The sequence below is a fragment of the Eumetopias jubatus genome, unplaced genomic scaffold (genome assembly GCF_037043125.1).
Source record: "Eumetopias jubatus isolate StellerSeaLion01/CBP00866 unplaced genomic scaffold, mEumJub1_p1.0 scaffold_3, whole genome shotgun sequence".
NCBI classification, from domain to species: Eukaryota; Metazoa; Chordata; class Mammalia; order Carnivora; family Otariidae; genus Eumetopias; species Eumetopias jubatus.
In genome coordinates, this window is record NW_028274809.1 from 20604359 (window position 1) to 20621709 (window position 17351).

Below are 17351 nucleotides of genomic sequence, written 5' to 3' on the forward strand. Positions count from 1 at the left end.
TTTGAGTTTATGTTTGTGTATGGTGTTAGAGAATGGTCGAGTTTCATTCTTCTGCATGTGGCTGTCCAATTTTCCCGGCACCATTTATTGAAAAGACTGTCTTTTTCTATTTTTATAGTATCTTTTGTTGTATGTAAGTTTTACATTGATTTAATGGAGGTGAATGTATCAGTCCTCTTTAAAGTTATTGCTCCAAACTTCTTGCTAGAAGTTTGCCTTCCCACAGGCAAGGGAAACAAAGGCAAAAATGAACTATTGGGACTTCATCAAGATAAAAGCTTTTGCACAGCAAAGGAAACAGTCGACAAAACCAAAAGACAACTGACAGTATGGGGAAGATATTTGCAAGTGTCTTATCAGATAAAGGGCTGGTATCCAAAAATCTATAAAGAACTTATCAAACCCAACACCCAAAGAGCAAATAATCTAATCAAGACATGGGCAGAAGACATGTACAGACATTTCTCCAAAGAAGACATCCAAATGGCCAACAGACACATGGAAAAATGCTCCACATTCCTTGGCATCAGGGAAATACAAATCAAAACCACAATGAGATACCACCTTACAGCAGTCAGAATGGCTAAAATTAACAAGTCAGGAAATGACAGTTGTTGGTGAGGATGCAGAGAAAAGGGAACCTTCTTACACTGTTGGTGAGAATGCAAGCTGGTGTAGCCACTCTGGAAAACAGTATGGAGGTTCTTCAAAACGTTAAAAATAGAGCTACCCTACGACCCGGCAATTGCACTACTAGTTATTTACCCCAAAGATACAAATGTAGTGATCTGGAGGGGCACCTGCACCCCAATGTTTATAGCAGCAATATTCACGATAGCCAAACTATGGAAAGAGCCCAGATGTCCGTCAACAGATGAATGGATAAAGAATATGTGAGATATATATATATATATAAAATTGAATTATATATATATATAATTATAAATATATATATAATTGAATACTACTCAACCATCAAAAAGAATGAAATCTTGCCATTTGCAGTGATGTGGATGGAACTAGAGGGTATTATGCTAAGCTAAATAAGTCAATCAGAGAAAGACAATTATCATATGATTTCACTCATATATGGAATTTAAGAAACAAAACAGAGGAGCATAAGGGAAAGGAAGGAAAAATAAAAGATGAAATCAGAGAGGGAGACAAACCAACCACAAGAGACACTTATCTCTAGGAAATAAACTGAGGGTTGATGGAGGGGAAGGGGGTGGGGGGATGGAGTAACTGGATGCTGGACATTAAGGAGGACATGTGATGTAATGAACACAGTATTGTATAAGACTAATGAATCACTGAACTTTACATCTGAAACTAATAATACACTGTATGTTAATTAATTGGAATTTAAGTAAAAAATAAAAAAAATAAAGTTGTTGCTCTAAACATTTTTGCATGTATGGATTAAAAACATTCTGTCTCACTCCAAGGTTTTAAAGAGCTGCTCTGATTTCTTCTAAAAGACTTAAAGGTTTTCTTTCTCATATCTATGTATTTAGTCACCATTAAATACAGTTTTTTAAAAGATTTTATTTATTTGACAGAGAGAGAACACAAGCAGGGGGAGTGGGAGAGGGAGAGGTAGGCTTCCCACGGAGCAGGGAGCCTGATGCGGGGCTCGAGCCCAGGACCCTGGGATCATGGCCTGAGCTGAAGGCAGACGCTTAATGACTGAGCCACCCAGGTGCCCCTAAATACAATTTTGTTTAAGGAGAGATGTGAGAATTTAATTAAATTTGTTTTTCGTATTAATAACCAGTTATTTCAGGTTTTTTCCTCCTCTTTCCTCCACTGATCTGAATGTCATCCCCATTTTATATTGTGTTTTGTAATATGTCATTCCCCTTGTTTCTTTAGAAAAGTTTTTGCCATCATCAGAAGAAAGAAATTTTCCATCTAGGAAGCCTTCCTGGTGTCCAACAAGTACCAAAAAAAGGACAAGTCAACTATAAGTGATTTTTAAAGACCACTAGGCACTGAATTGGCCCTTCCAGAATGCTTTTTAAATTTATTGCTGATTTTCCAGAGGAGGAATTTAGGGGAGGGAGAGGAGGTGTTCAACTGGCAAATGCAATCTCTCTAGCTAGTGAGCTTTGGGAGGGAATGACTGTTAATCAATTGTTTTTGTAATGTGCAAAGACCACTAAACTTATTAAAAATCAGTTGACCTTGAGAAAGAACTCTTGGCTGCCTTTTCCCAGCACTTTTCCAACTAGCAAAAGCTATTTTCCCCATGAACAACAATTTCAAGTGTCTTTGGTAGAAATAGAGGAATGTAGACTCCCTCAAACTCCAACTAAACTCAATTATCTCAAGCTCAAGTCACACCTTTGCTCTTGGGAAGAGGGCTCCTTCTCTAGCCTTTCTTGGTGATCAGTGAAGAGCTAAAAAAAAAGAGTTGGAAAGCTACTTTTGGCCACTTTCTCCTATGTTGAGCTACATTCACATCCAGAAAGCATTTCAAAGGATTGGTTTATACTTGACTAAAAAAACCTGGTAGTTGGGATGTCCTTAGTCCTTCAGCTCTTTTGACTTTGCAATAGGTAGCCTATTCAGAACCTGAACTGACTTCAATGATCAGGTACTCTAGGGCTGCACATATGTTGCCTGAATGTTTAACCTAGTGTTTTCTTTCCTGTTGCAAGAAACGGTTAACACAAAATTCTTACTCTGCCCAGTGATCACTGAAGGAGTAAAAGATTCGAAAAACTTTTAGCTTGTATGTACTTTGTACCAAAAAGCTAGTTTGAGACATCTGAGAAATACACTATTTAATTTTTATTTTTGCCAAATTGTCCTTAGAGTGCAACAGCCTCTCCTAAACATACTTAGATTGGAATCTTTGTTTTTATTTTCTTGGTAAGCAAAACTCCCTGTAATACCTTTATATGGTCTACAAATCCTCTTTGTCTTCTCCAGACTGTACTCTAGGGCTGGAAATGGGCATATCCCTTTGCTTATTTTCTTTTTATTCTGAATTCAAAACACTGAGAGCCATCCCCCCCAACCCCACACACACTCCTCAACATGAAAATGCGGTGAGGTCTCCTAAGCCTTCCATTGGATCTTTCCTTGGCCATTCTTGGACAGTCAACAGTTATCCTCTTTAATGGTCACAGGCACAATATACTGCTGAGTTGGCCCATGGACCACAAAAAATGACAGAAAATATGAAAACTGTAGGTTTTGACTTTATTATGTCATCTCTCTGTCTTCTATAATTTTTGTCTTCAGCTGCCTTAGGTCAGCATGGCTATAGACTGAAAGAAGTGTTCCATAGGAGAAAAGCACTGGACCAGGGGTATGACGTACTTCAGTCAAACCATTTTTCTGGTTCTCAGTTTTCTTGTCAGCAAAAATCAGGGGCCACAATGCCAATTAGGGCTAGTCATTTAGGGTAAATGAGATAAGCAGACCTGGCTGGTTCTCTGATGCCCTAGAGGTTATTTCCCCCCTATGACACCAGTCTAAAGAGGAGTGCCCAACTTTGATCATTGCCATGGGACTGAGGTCCAAAGTGTTTCCAGATCTGGTTTTTCTAGAGCTGTAGTTATATGAATTTTTAAAAAGGAAATATCTCAATATCTAAGCATTGGCAACTAATTCAAAAATTTAAAAATTAAACTTTCCATGGCCCTAGTAAAATATGTCTCAATCCCTGGGTCACCAGTTGTAACCTCTAGACTAAATGGTATTTAAAGTCTCTTCCAGTTCCGAAATTTTATACTTTAATTATCCAAATGGTCTGAATTGAAGGCAGAACTGGTGTTTGAATGTGAGGAAGATTTTCCTGGCACCCAGTTCTTATATTTTGAAACAGGTGACCAAGGGAAATTGTGAAATGTCCTTCAAGTGATCTTGAAGAATAAGAGACACCTCCTTCTGTCTGGAATTAGTTAGGAGCAGTTGCCAGGAGGGGATGGATGTGTTCTCTCACAATTCTTCTCAGTTTAGATGTTGTAAAAACTGCATTTTGTGAGTTTTATTTCAAATGTCCTCAGGTCTTTTAGGGGAGGGAGGAGGTGGTAGTTTCGTTTCTGATTTGTAGGGCCTCTCCCTGCTCGATTCCTGGAATCATCCTAGGGGACTCTGTAAGCTGAAATTTAAAGTTTTGGTTTCTAGCTTCCCTTCTAAGGTTTAGATTAGGTTTCATAACTTGGAACTGAAATCAGGGCAGTAGTTGGAGTGTGGATGAAAATGTCTACAGCTCCAGTTGTCTGCATACTAATGAAAAGCAGAGAGGGCAATAAATAAAGGTGGAGATGACTGATGGCAAAGATAAGAGACTTTTAACCTCACTTCGTTTTCACTACAGTTCAGTCCTTAAGAAAATTGATCCTGATGACCTGCATCCATTTTCCTATGGATTAAAAACACCTAGGAAACACACAGACATCTTTTACACACCTAGTGTGCTCAAGCCCAGAGTCAGCAGTTCAATAAGCAGATAGAATTCAGTGTAGTTACTGATTGTATCAGGTAAGTCCTAGGTCTCTTATTCCACAGTAACCACAGCAAAATAAATATTCCACCACCCTTTGGAAGAGTCAGAAGATAGAGGCCAGAAAGAAAGAAAGAACATACGCATATTTAGTTATTAATCAAACCTATTTTGACAGCACAATGCATATTAACTGGGGAGAGGACGTTGAGTGAAGCCCAGAAAAGCAAGCTTGGCCAAGGATCCACTTTCATGTATAAATGAGTAACACGGATCATTGACTGAACCCAAGTGCTTTTGATGGCTAGATGGGAAGACAGGGCTGTCTGAGTTGGGAATTCTCTCCATCACCACTATCATCCTCAGAATTTAAGTACTAATCTTGTACCTGCTAAGGTGGGTGAGGGGCAAAAAATCTACTTAGATACCATATGTGGTGGCCACTTGTCTGCTTCTGCAACATCAATTCTCCCTTCTATGACACCATGGTAAATTTCCTCTAGGGTACCACTCCTCCAGAAGTGCATGCAGTCTTGGTGGGCCTGTCAGTCAACTGGCAAAATGATAAATGGTTGGCTCTAAATAGCAAAAACCACATTTGCTCTGAGGAATCTGAATAAATGGAGTGACAAAAAGAAGTCCAGAGTTCATCCTGACAAAGCATCCTGAAGAGACAGTTGATTTGTTCCCTAATGCTATTCTGAGCCCTGTCCTTTTCTGAGGTCTGGTAGTTCATTTTTTCCAGTGACTCACAGAACTATCCCATAGCCTTAAGAAAAATCCTACTTTATATTTAAGTTAGCCAATCATTTCTGTTGCTCGCAATCCAGGAAACTTAACAAGTATGTCAAACATCTTCCTTGTGATCTCACCAGCTGAGAGCTGATGGTGAAGAAAAGACAAGATAATCTATTGATAAATCATTAGAATTAGTAAGGGATTTGATGAGGTTACTATATCCAAATTCAATATACAAAAATCAATTGTATTTCTATATACTAGCAAAAAATCATTAAGAAATAAAATCAAGAAACATCTACCATTTATAATAGCATAAAATATCAAATACTTGGAAATAAACCAAGGGCTGCTGGAGGGGAGGTTGGTGGGAGGGAGGGTTAATTGAGTAATGGGCATTAAGGAGGGCCCTTGGTGTAATGAGCACTGGGTATTATATGCAATTGATGAATCACTAAATTCTACCTCTGAAACTAATAAAAAAATCAAATATTTAAAGTAAATGTAATGAGTCTATATGTATACAATCCCTATATAGACATTTATAGAATATTATTGAAACTAAAAAAGACTAAATACATAGATTTTCTTTTTAAGCTGCTAGTTTGGGAGATTTTTGAAACAGAATCTCAGAATTGACACAGTCAAGTTCATTTTTTTTTTTTGCAGATAAGGAAAACAAAACTAGAAGGATAAAACAGCCTATTCAAGTTAGGCGAGAAAGACCTCAAGTAGCCCACTACTACCACTGGCTTGCTGCCCTGGGCTGCCAATCTGGGCATCCCTGCAGTTGGGGCTAGACCATACTCCTTGTCTCCAAAGGCCAGTGCTTAATAGTAGCTTTGAGTTGGCTCTGCCACTTTTCTCAGGGCATTCTAGCAATGAGGTGTCTGTCTTCTTTCTCTCCATCTTTCTTGAATATTCTAGTACCCATGAAAAATCTACAGGATGGTCTCACTATGAGATTGTCTGCCTGAATTAGGCATGTAAATACCTCTTGATTTCCGGGGTTGGCAATCTGTAGTTCTTCTGACTCTTTGAAAGTAGCAGGTCATCGCTGGGATACTCATTCATTCCACGTAGCTCAAGGGACCACAACCCAATAAGAGGCATCTTTTCATTACATTTTTCCAGTTTCTGGTCACAGACATTGTATAAACTCCCATTTCTTCTCTTCCATGTGGAATAACCAGACTTCAGTAACCAAACTCAGACGAAGAACTGCAGTTTCCTCCCAACCCCCATGCCTGACTTCCCCTCTGCTGTTTTTTTCTCTCTTCCATGGGTTATTTTTTCCAACATGGGAGACAAGGAGAATGTGTATCCCAGGTAAAACGAGGAGGGAAGGGAGGAGCCATGGCACAGACACATCAAAAGAGCCCTTTGTACTCAGGGCACATTATTCCTGGAATCCAATCAAGTGTCCAAAAACCCAACCAAGCTTTTCAGACAGCACAGAAACCAGTCATGCAGGCCTCTTGGGCTTTGCTTTTTTAAAGCTTTATAGGGTACACTGAATTATTTGGTTGGGTCTTTTCAACCGTGTGACATTTGGGTTTTCAATGGCACAAATGGAGTGGATCATTAATTATTTGGACGCTTTAATTAAAAAAAAAAAAAACCCAACTTCACTGTGGATTTATGAGGGTCTGCTGGGGGGCAAGGACAAGGAGGCCTTTAGTGATTCCCTCATTTGAATGAGAGTGAGGGTTGGGAAGGTCTAGAAAGGAACACTATAGAATCATCTTCCAAGAAGGTCTTAAACCCGAGTGAGGGTTTATTTGAGGGAGGAGAGGCTTACAATGAAGAAAATGGAAGGAACACAAGGGAACAGAGAATCCTGGGACCTGCCAAATGCATTGGGGCAGGGTGTTTAATAAAAATCAATGGTGTAGCAGGGAGCCATCAGGGGCTCTTGAATCAATACCTTTCACATAAAGACTAGAAAGTCCAATGGATTGGGGTGGGGGGAGGGCTGGTTTCTGGAACATTTGATTAACTTAACCAGAGAGGGGGAATTTGTCAGTGGAATGTTGAATGTCTAGAGGGACATGGTCAGTCTCTTCTGGTTTCAGAACAGTGAGGTAATGAGGGCATCACGTTTGCTCTCTTCCTTTTGGGGGCATGTTCTGCAACCTTGCTTTCTACTTTAAAACGGATGTGTGTCCTGCTTGAGTCTCACACACTCTCCATTTCCTGAAATCCTGAAAAGGCTCTCATATTCCTAGAGGATTCCACTCCTCGGTGCCTCTCCATGAAGGCACCTCATCCCAGTGACAATTGATCTCAGGTGGGTTTGTAGAACATGGGAAAGGAAATAAGCTCTTCTCCAGAGATACCAGGAACTCCCATTTCTTCAGCCTCTTGTATCCAGGAGCCTCAGGAAAAAGAGACCCAGCACATTTTTAAAATGCTGATGAAAAGTGCTTATCCTTGACATCGCAGGGCACAGCCATACCATATGTGGAAAAGAAACACAATGATTTGTGTGCACCTCTTTGCTAATTTCCCCACTTGGATTTTTAAAGCCCCTGCCTCTAGTCAAAGTAATTTAATATAAAGAAAAAAAAAATCCAAAAAACTTGGATGTCCCTGATGTCTTGCCTTCTAAAATGCACAAAATTATTTTAGGAATTGTTCCTATGGTGCCAGTTGACTAGACAGTAATATTTATCCCATTTTGCAAAGGAAAGAAACTGAGTCTGAAGGAACTCAAGCAACATGCCAAAAGTTATAAAATATTAGTGGGCTGGAATTTTGGCCTTTTGGAAACAAGCATTTCTCACAAAAGACGTCACAATCTTATCCACGGGATTATAGAACTAGGCTGTCCAGATGGTGTTTCAGGAAGAAATCCAGAGCATTTACAAATGGGTTATTTGTTTTTCCTTACAGCTACTTCCATGCAAAGTATGCATCCATTTTAGAGAAGAGAGAAATGAAATTGATCCAAATTTTCTGTAGTAAGTCTGTCTGAGGTGTAGTGGTGGTGATGTTCGTTCTGTCCCAGGTTAAGGTCTGGAGGGGTCATGAAAGACTCTGAAGGTAAACCTGGCTGAAGTGGATATTTGAAAGTAAATGAGAGAATGACTGACTGAGAAGTATGATATGATGGACCCGCTCGACATGAAAGCAAAAGTGAGATTTAATGCCACCTCCCAACGTCAGAAGATCAAGTTGGAGGGGAAAGTGTCTGGGGGGAGGAGTCCAAAGCCCAAGAAGAAGGGTTGGATCACAGCTTTCACCCCTGCAGGTAGAGAGAGGAGTGGGCCATTGTTCTAGGAGCTTGTGGGCTCCCCAGGAGTGTTATCTACCTCAATCAGTCAGGGAAAACAAAGGGACATCACCGGTGGGTTTCAGCAAGTAAAAGTACAAAGACATGGTCTGGAGAATATGTTATTTTACCTCGGTTTTCCTTACGGAGAGAGGCAGAGGCTTCACTTGGGTGTGGGATGGTGGGGTATAGTGATTGAGAGAGTTTAAGCTTTCCAGGTGACACTGCCCAGGCTCAAGGCACCCATCAGTTTTCATTCCACAGTATATGGGTAAAATCCAGTCATACTATTGTATTTGCACCTAAATTTAAGATACTATATTATGATAAAGTTTTATCGTATTATTTCTAAGTCAGGGCTTATAGGTTTCAACGCATTTTGGGGCTGTCTGGCGATGAAAGATAAGAACTGCTACATAAGTGGTATTTATCTGGGGACTCAAATCTTGAAACAGAACCACTGCATGTAATGTAGCTTTACCTGGAAACTTCTTTCCCCTGGTCTTTACCTAATAGACTCATCTTCTTCATTCTTGTCTCAGCTCAGTGTCAGCTCCTCAGAGATGCCTTCCTTTACCCCTAGGTCTACATAAAGTCTTCATGTAAGGTTTCTCCAAGTGTCCTGTAATTTCCTTCAGAGACCTTATCACCTGAAAAAGTAGTTACAAACTGATAAGCTATTTAATCCTTTTTTTCTGGTACTGGGTAGTAAGGTCCTTGAAGGCAAGGACCATGTCTGTAATGCGTGCTTGTAATGCTTCCACTGTCAGCAATATTTGCTGAATGAAGGAATGAATGGTCGTGTCAGGAAATCTGAGATTTAGTCTGGATTCTGCCACTGTCTGCCTGAGTGGCTGTGGCCTTTCTTGGCTCAAGTGTCCTTATCTGTTAAATGATGCTGTTGGAATTGATATACTAAGGACCCTTGTAACAACACCTCTCTATGAGCCATTGTAACACTCCCTGTGGTTGGGTCCTTCTTGGGCAGCTCCTTCAGCTCTTTCATTCACCCCCCAAATGATCTCAACTCCCCAACGTATTAATGACAAGGAGTATTTTCCTGTTGATTCTACAGCTCTCTTGGAAGACACTACAGCTCACAACTCTTACCACTGTACTCCCAGAGTTCCTATTTGACATTTCTTCTTGATTCGATTTTCAACTCTCCTGCTCTTTCTCCATTCCTGGGCTTGTCTCCACTCTCTGCAGCCTCCCAAAGTTCTCTCTTTTACTTAGAGCAGTTGCACACTTGCCTACGCACCCTTCTCTCTCATCTGCCTCAGGGCACATGGTTGTTGTTCCTCAGATGTCTAGCAAACTGGCTGCATCTCAACTTCACTGTGTGTTTCCTTTTTTTTTTTTTTTTTAAGATTTTATTTATTAGAGAGACAGTGAGAGAGAAAGAGAGCAAGCATGAGTGAGGGGAGGGAGAGGGAGAAGAAGAATCCTTGCTAAGCAGGGAGCAGGACCATGGGATCATGACCTGAGCTGAAGGTAGACGCTTAACTGACTGAGCCACCCAGGTGCCCCATCACTGTGTGTCTGCATGTTTCTTTCCAACTCCACATTCAGTAACGTTGTGTTGGTAGCTTAAGTCAGCTACGGTGGGAGGACTTGCTACAGAAATTGGCAAATGCTATAAATCAGGGATTTTCTCTCTCGGAGAACTCGTTGTTATGTAGTTACTGGCACACCACTGTCTGAGCTCCTCCAGCCAGGTTATCACCTAGTTTAGGAAGTTGGTTGAACCCAAAGACCCTTCGTCATTACACTTATATATAGTTTTTAATTCCTCATGGTCTAGGCAGAGTAGTAGGGGCTGAGAAAAGTTCATATAAAATGGTAGCTGTTTTGGTCAGGATCCCTCCAGGAAAACATAACCTATGCCAGATAGGTTAAGAGAAGAACCTTAATATGGGAAACTAGCTAAATATTAGGGTTAATAGAACTACAAGGGCACATGGGTGAAGCAAACCCTAGATTAGCAGGATGCCACTATTACCTCTAGGGCTGGAGTGATGGGGAGGGGAGGTGGTGTTTCCAGAGTTTCGAAGCTAGAATTGTAGAGGGAGAGCCTTACCGGTGGAAGTGGGACTCCAAAGGAGACTAAACTGCTGTTGAGACGTCTCCTGAAATATGGAATGAGGGGAGTACCTGGGCTTTCTCCTTCCCCCAGGAAGGAAATTGGTCAACCTTACTCAGAAGCCCGTTGGAATGAAGTTTGGGAAATGTAGCAAGCAGGGGTCAGCGCCCTATAATGCAGAACAGGACAGAGCAGACCTCACACTGAATCTGACGATAAATAGGAAAATCATCATCCTAATAACTCATCATATTCTGGATAATAATATCCCTAAAGGGACATCTAGTTTCTAACTTCAAGGTTACAGCCAGTCACATGGCTTTCCTAGAGTCCCAAAGTCAAGACTCACTCTATGAACCCAAATAATTCCCTTGAGTCTGGCTCCCAAAACCATTCTACAGTGAAGACAGATTAAGATCCAAAAACTCATTGTAAGATACTGACAATCCTAATATAGCTTCATGATCACAAGAACCAGGGACAATCACATTTGTGGAAAGGTAGAAGTTTTCCCATCTTTTATTAGTGGGGCCGAAAGAGTAATGACTAGAGACATTCTTCTACCCCCATCTTCCTTTTCTTTATTTGTTTCTTATTTTCTAAGAATCCAGGCGCTGTACCAGATACTGAGGTTACAAAGGTGTTTTAGAACTTGTCTTCAGAGAACTTACAGCATGGATGGGAAGCAGATAATCACAGGCAGTGGTAGTCTGGGCAACTCTGGATTCATGGACTAATCCTAAAGAAATACAAACTTCTGCTTCTTGGTCTGCTTTCACCTGGGCTGACAGCAGGGGCAGATCATGGGTCGCTGGGGTTCTTTTTAGCAGCTTCAGTGGCTCCCTGGTGCTTGGACACTTTGGGGTTAATCCCTTTCTTCCTCATGTGAGGCTCATCTTCCCCTGAGGGTATTTCTACATTTGCCTTTTAGTGAATACTCATGCTTTTCCACTTGGCTCTCTGCTCATCTTCCCGTAGGGGGATAGTGTCAGCATCTTGTCTCTTGTATTGCCAGTGACTATAACTCTAGTGTGCTATCAGCTCAGTAAATGTCAGATTTCTTCCCTGCCTGCAAGATGAGTTTTACTTTTGGGCCTAGATGGGGCTGGGCCCAGTGATGTGTTGAACTGTGTCTGTGTTGTGGCATGTTCCTGCCAACACGCTCCCAGAATTGGGACCCCTTGTCATCTCTGTCATTCCAGCTTATCAAGGGATGCCAGAGTTAGTGCTTCCAACTCAGCTCGGACCTCTTGTCTGTGCCCTCCTAGAGGGTCAGACACAGAGAACAGGAAATGCAGAGGGTAAATGTGAGACTGTGAAAATGAGAGAATAGGGATAGAAAGAGAGAGAGAGAGGCTCTTTTCTGCTGCCATGGTGGCATGGCATATACTGGAGAGAGGAGGGGTATGTAAAGAGGATTCAGAGGAAGTTCTCTGTGTGCTCTGAATTTCTAGCGGGAAAACACTTGTGCTGTTTCTTTAAAGAAACTCAAAGAACGGGGTGCCTGGGTGGCTCTGTTAGTTAAGTGTCTGCTTTCAACTCAGGTCATGATCTCAGGGTCCTGGGATTGAGCCCTGTGTCAGTTGTCCTTCTTCCCCTCCCCCTGCTCATGCTCGCTCTCCCTTTCAAAGAAATAAATAAAATCTTAAAAAAAGAAAAAACAAACTCAAAGAACAACATGTGTAATTCAATTTTGTGATTTGGGGTACTTTCACTTTTGGAGGTGGGATTCCAAGAAACTCAGCTATATTCAAGATACACTCCAAGGTTGTTGAATTGCCTGATGTTCAAATTATGAACACCTTTGAGCCCCTGCAGAAGCAAAGTGCACGCGGTGATGGACAGAGCCCTGGACGCAGTGCAGGAAGATGTGTTGGCTGCTTCCTTCCCACGTGTTTGTGCTCAAGCAAGACACTCATCATCTGCTCATCAGTGTCCTCATCTGCATGAGGCTATGATGAGTATCCTGGCCAATTTACTCAGGTCTGTTGGGAGGCTTGGCCAAGTGGAAGCACTTTATAAATTGGAATGTATTATAGCCATGCAAGGGGATATTATTGAAATGACATTTCCTGGTAGGGTGCAGCTGCCTTCCACAAAGTGAGGATCAGCTTACTAATGCCATCCTAGTAGATGAAATGTTCCCTACTCCCATCTTCTATTTTTCTTTTTACTACATTAGAAACACAACCCTCAGGGCTTGTAGGTAATAATTGCTAAAGGGTGCATCTAACTTAGAAATGCCTACAAAAATTCCACTCAACTTGGTTTAAATTGTCTGCATTGTGGAGGAGGAAGCCATAAATGTTTCTCCAGAAGGAAGTGTGTGACCTAGGCCTGGTAGGTTAGAGCTTCGAAGGGTTGGAGGCTCTAGCAGCCAAAGTGCATCACAAGTGAGTTCTCAAATTTTCAAGGGCATATTCTGTAGTCCACTCACTGAGCGTTTGTGTGTACATGTGTCTTTGTGTGTGCTAGTGCATTTATTAGAGGATGTGGTGGTGGCTTAGAGCAGGTAGGTTTTCACTGCCAACAAACTGCTTGCTTTTCACAAAGAGTAGAGTTTTCCTTGGCTCCACTGCCAGCTCCTTTATCTGTTTTCATTTTAAAGATGTGTTTCCAAAGCACCATTTCCTGAAATCTTTTGGCTGCAGGCAGGTATGAGATTCCCAGTTGCAAACCCAGGGAGAAGGTGAGCTGCCAGGGAGAAGTTTACAATAGGGTGGGTCGTCCAGAGGAGAGCCAACTGAGGTCTTGCCAGGAAGTGGAGAGGGAGCCAGAAAAAAGGACCCTCCATGGGAAAATTCTCCCTCCAGTTCTGACTGGAAAGTCATGTCTAAGAATTTCAGTTTGAATAATCAGACTGAGTTCTTGTAATTGAGGAGGGGATATCAAGCTTCAAGTTTAACAGAGTAAGATGAGTTGAAGTGAGTCCTTTCCCACGGAGCCTTTCTGCTAACCCCCTTTATAACATCTCCCTATGTTTAGCATCCACCCTGTCTAATCTTGATCACATCTTTATGTGCTTACTGCCACTTGGGTAAATATCTCACCTACCCAGCCAGGTTTTGAACTCTGAGCTCCTGTCACATTTACTTATAAACTCTTCAGTGTCTGACACAGTGCCTAGAATGCTGCTGGTGCTTAATAAATGGTCCACGTAAGTGGTCAAAGGATGCAAACCTAGAGCTTTTAATGGGTTTTGATGAAAGATTCATTTATTTCACATGCATTTATGGAGCACCCAAATACACCAGTCCCTGTTGCTGGCAGTGGGAAGAGGCTGGGAACAAAGTACCCATGAAGATAAAAGGAATGACCTGAAAGATAACTTCCTTTTTCCCTACTTTTGTATATCCCTCATTGTTGAGAAAATTTTGGCTATGCTCCGGTCTTTGTCTTGTCATTCCCATATTCCTGGCCCCTTGTCCTTGTCCAGGGCCTGTCTTAGGCTCTGGGACTTATTTTGTTGGTCCTCAATAGGTCTTTAAATAGCCCTGGGCTAGTTAGTAGACAAAGTATCTCTCTCAGCTCTCCTATCTGACTTAAAACACTCAAAAATAGGATTTTTTAAAAAACCAATTCTCTAGCTATTAAGCTGATAATAACAGATACTACACTTGATCTTAGCCAAAAGACCAAGAAGCCATCTCAGTTCCCTAGCTATCAAAGTTCACACGCTTGCATTGTGGCTAGTTCTGGAGACCAAATCTCTTATGTTTCTCTCTGACTCAGATGAAATTTAGATGAAAATGGAAAGCTCCCTTAAAGGACAATGGAAGTTGCTGAAGAACCCTAGGTGGACAGATGTGGAGAGGCAAGAGCAGAGGTAGGATCATTCTATATGGAAGAGCATTGGAGAGTCTCATAGTTTCATGGGAGGATCCTCTGCTTCTCCCACAATGGCTGGTATTCTTCAGATTTCATCATGAAAGAGTCCTGAAGAACACGGGCTTGGCAGATAGCAGTTCACACTTTGTTTTATTTGCAGAAATGGGAGGAACTGGCACAAAGAAGGGAGTTATTTTTCCCCTGTGTGACCCCACAGGACTGAACTGGGTTCTCTGGGTCCAAGTTACAGAGAGGGAACTTCTTCTTTAGCTCAAAGGAAGCCCTTTTTGTTGTCTGACAATGAAGTACACACAGAATTGATGAGCTCCTTGTTATTGGAAGTTCTCAAGGAGAGGGTAGATGGAATGTTGGTGGGGTTTTGAGATGGCTTTTACCTCAAATGACCTCTTAGAACTTGAAATGAACCGTGGTTCATGCGTTCCTCTGTCTGACAATGGTTCTGGTCATTGGGCCCCAGGGTAGCTGTTCATGCTAACATTCTCAAAATGTCAGAGCTGCTGCATCACTTCTTTCCGACTTCTTTCTGCCAGGTCTGACATTGCTAAGCATAGCCTAATGGAGGGCAAGTTGGCTCAACCTCCCCACCAAAAGACCAATGATGGCAGCTCCTGGAAGTTGCATGAGAGGCAATTTGAGACAGCAGGAGAACCTGTGGTCGTGTAGACAAGTTTTGCAGGACTGGCAACCTGTTGGATATATACCTGCCATTCCTGGTCATCTCTGTTCTTCCTCTCCTCCCAACCGACCCCCCGCATATTCTAAATAGAACCTTTTGGCTCAAATCCTTCCTCTTGCTATAGTTCCCATCAGTCCTTTTCTTCTTATTTGCCTTCTAATAGTTCTGAACTATGGCTCCTTCCCTCTTCTATGAAATAGGCTTTTCTAGGACATTATTCATAAAAACAGAACACTGGGGCATGAGGGTTGAGCCAAAGGTGCCAGGAAGTCTGCTTTTCCCCTTCCCTTTTGCTATCAACTGGCCTAACGCTGAAATCCCGTGGGACCTTGTTAAAATGTAAAGACAATCCCACCCCCACCCAGGAGGCAGTCACCCAAATAACAGCTAGACTCCAACTATGTAATGCAGACTGTTTGTTCTCATTCTTTTCCTCTGAGAGTATGGGGCCCTGGGTGGGGAAGCCAAGAAGAAAGAGCTATCAGGGTCTTACCACACAGTAGGGAAAGGAGTCATGAGGCCTGGGAGCTTCCAGACCTGTAAACTGTCTCATTTGGAAGGGGTCTAGTCGGACTTCCTCTTTGTGCAGATGGGGAAAACAACGACTGTGGAGGAAAACAGATTTGACCAATGTCACAGGTGACAAAAGCACACACTCATCTTTGCCCAGTTTGCCTTTCAGAGTCCTTGAAGGTTTATGTCTGAGGGCTTTTCCAGGGTGAAAGTGAGATTTTTCAAGCTGGAAAGTTTGGGTACATGATGGTTACTGCAGTATTGCAGAACAACAGAAAACATCATAGGGCTATATCTTGATTTGAAACTGTGTCAAGGCTAATCAGTTCTCCTTCTCTGGTTCATCTGTTTTGGAAAAAAATGAATAGTAATTTCCTCTTTCATAGAAAGTGTAGGAAACACAAAAGAATGCTCTTGGGTTTCTAGCTCTGGTTGGTAGATCTTATATTACACATCCTCTCAGGCCCTTATCTTTAACATTTTTGCCTATGGAATTCCTAGCACCAAGTAGGTATTCCCCACATGCTTTCAAAGTAGACTAAAATTCCACTTTTTCCACTTGTGGGAAGCTGTGGGGTGGGGAGAGGAGGTAGACTGAGAACCTAAAGACATTGCCTACTATTCCATTGGTTTACTATGCATCTCATAATAGGACTTCCCAGACAAACCACAGATGTTGGGACCATTTACTGCTCATCCCAGGGGCTCAGTGGAATGGCAGCAAGATGTCTTTGCTCATCTAGGGCTCAAGCTGTCCTGTATGACCATATCACCACTGAGCAGAACAGAGGCTCAAAATGGTCTTGTAATCCCTTTCTCCTTTGGGGGAGATTGTCAGTGTGTATGTGTGTTTTTTTTCCCCCAACACTTTCAAAATCGCGATTGTTTATAGTAACTAGAGATGGCAGAACCTGGCTGAAGGGGCAAGGCTGAGTTTTATCTAACCCCTAATTTAGTTCTCTTAAGTTTGTCCAAGTTCCTGAGACGTTTTTCCCTTGTAAGTTAAACCATTGTTTGTCAAGGGAAATATAAATTAAGAGCTCTATTTTCTGAGTTAAATGGCAACTAGGTCCAGGGAAGCAGATTCTTGCTATGTTCCTCAGATCTCCAATATAACATAGGAACTGGAGTCAGTGTATGACTTAGACTTGATGAATTCTGGAGGAATCCAAAACTCAAGGAATGTGGGAGTTATGCAAAGCCAGGAACCCAGCCTAGGTTTGACTCATCAGAGCTTTTAAGAATCAGTTCGGAAATTCCATGGCATTATGGAAAGGAGCAAATCTCTTTTCCTTTACACAAAATGGATTCTGAAACTATCAATATTCTCTAATTGGACCCCTGGATGGACGAGCCAAATGCTATGCCCAGACCAAGAACAGTGACGCCATGGTCATCCTCATGTTTATTGTAGAAAGGCAGCTAAACTTCTAGTACTACATCGACTGTCCAATTGTGGATCTCTGGATTGTATGACTTGGAAGACACACAATTAAGGGGATGGCTCTGGCCAAACTCGAGTTTGTAAAACTGGTATGAAGCCAATAAGAAGTAACACAAACCTCCTTCAACTTCTCTTTGCATGGCTAGAAATCATGCTTGTAGGCTCAAAGCCTTTACAGTGAAAGACAGAGATATTGGAAATCATGTGCGTTCACGGACACTCAGAAAAAAAGTGTAAATCCATCTTCTGCACCTCCCCAGTCTGATGACCAAGCCAACAAGCCAGTATTTCGCATGGTTACCTTCACAGACCTCA

At 41.9% G+C, this 17351-nt stretch overlaps 1 pseudogene; it reads right to left on the reverse strand.

Annotated features, from left to right (window-relative positions):
- Positions 1-14037: 14037 nt before the first annotated feature.
- On the reverse strand, positions 14038-14201 carry LOC114216029 (U2 spliceosomal RNA; annotated as a pseudogene).
- Positions 14202-17351: the final 3150 nt, after the last annotated feature.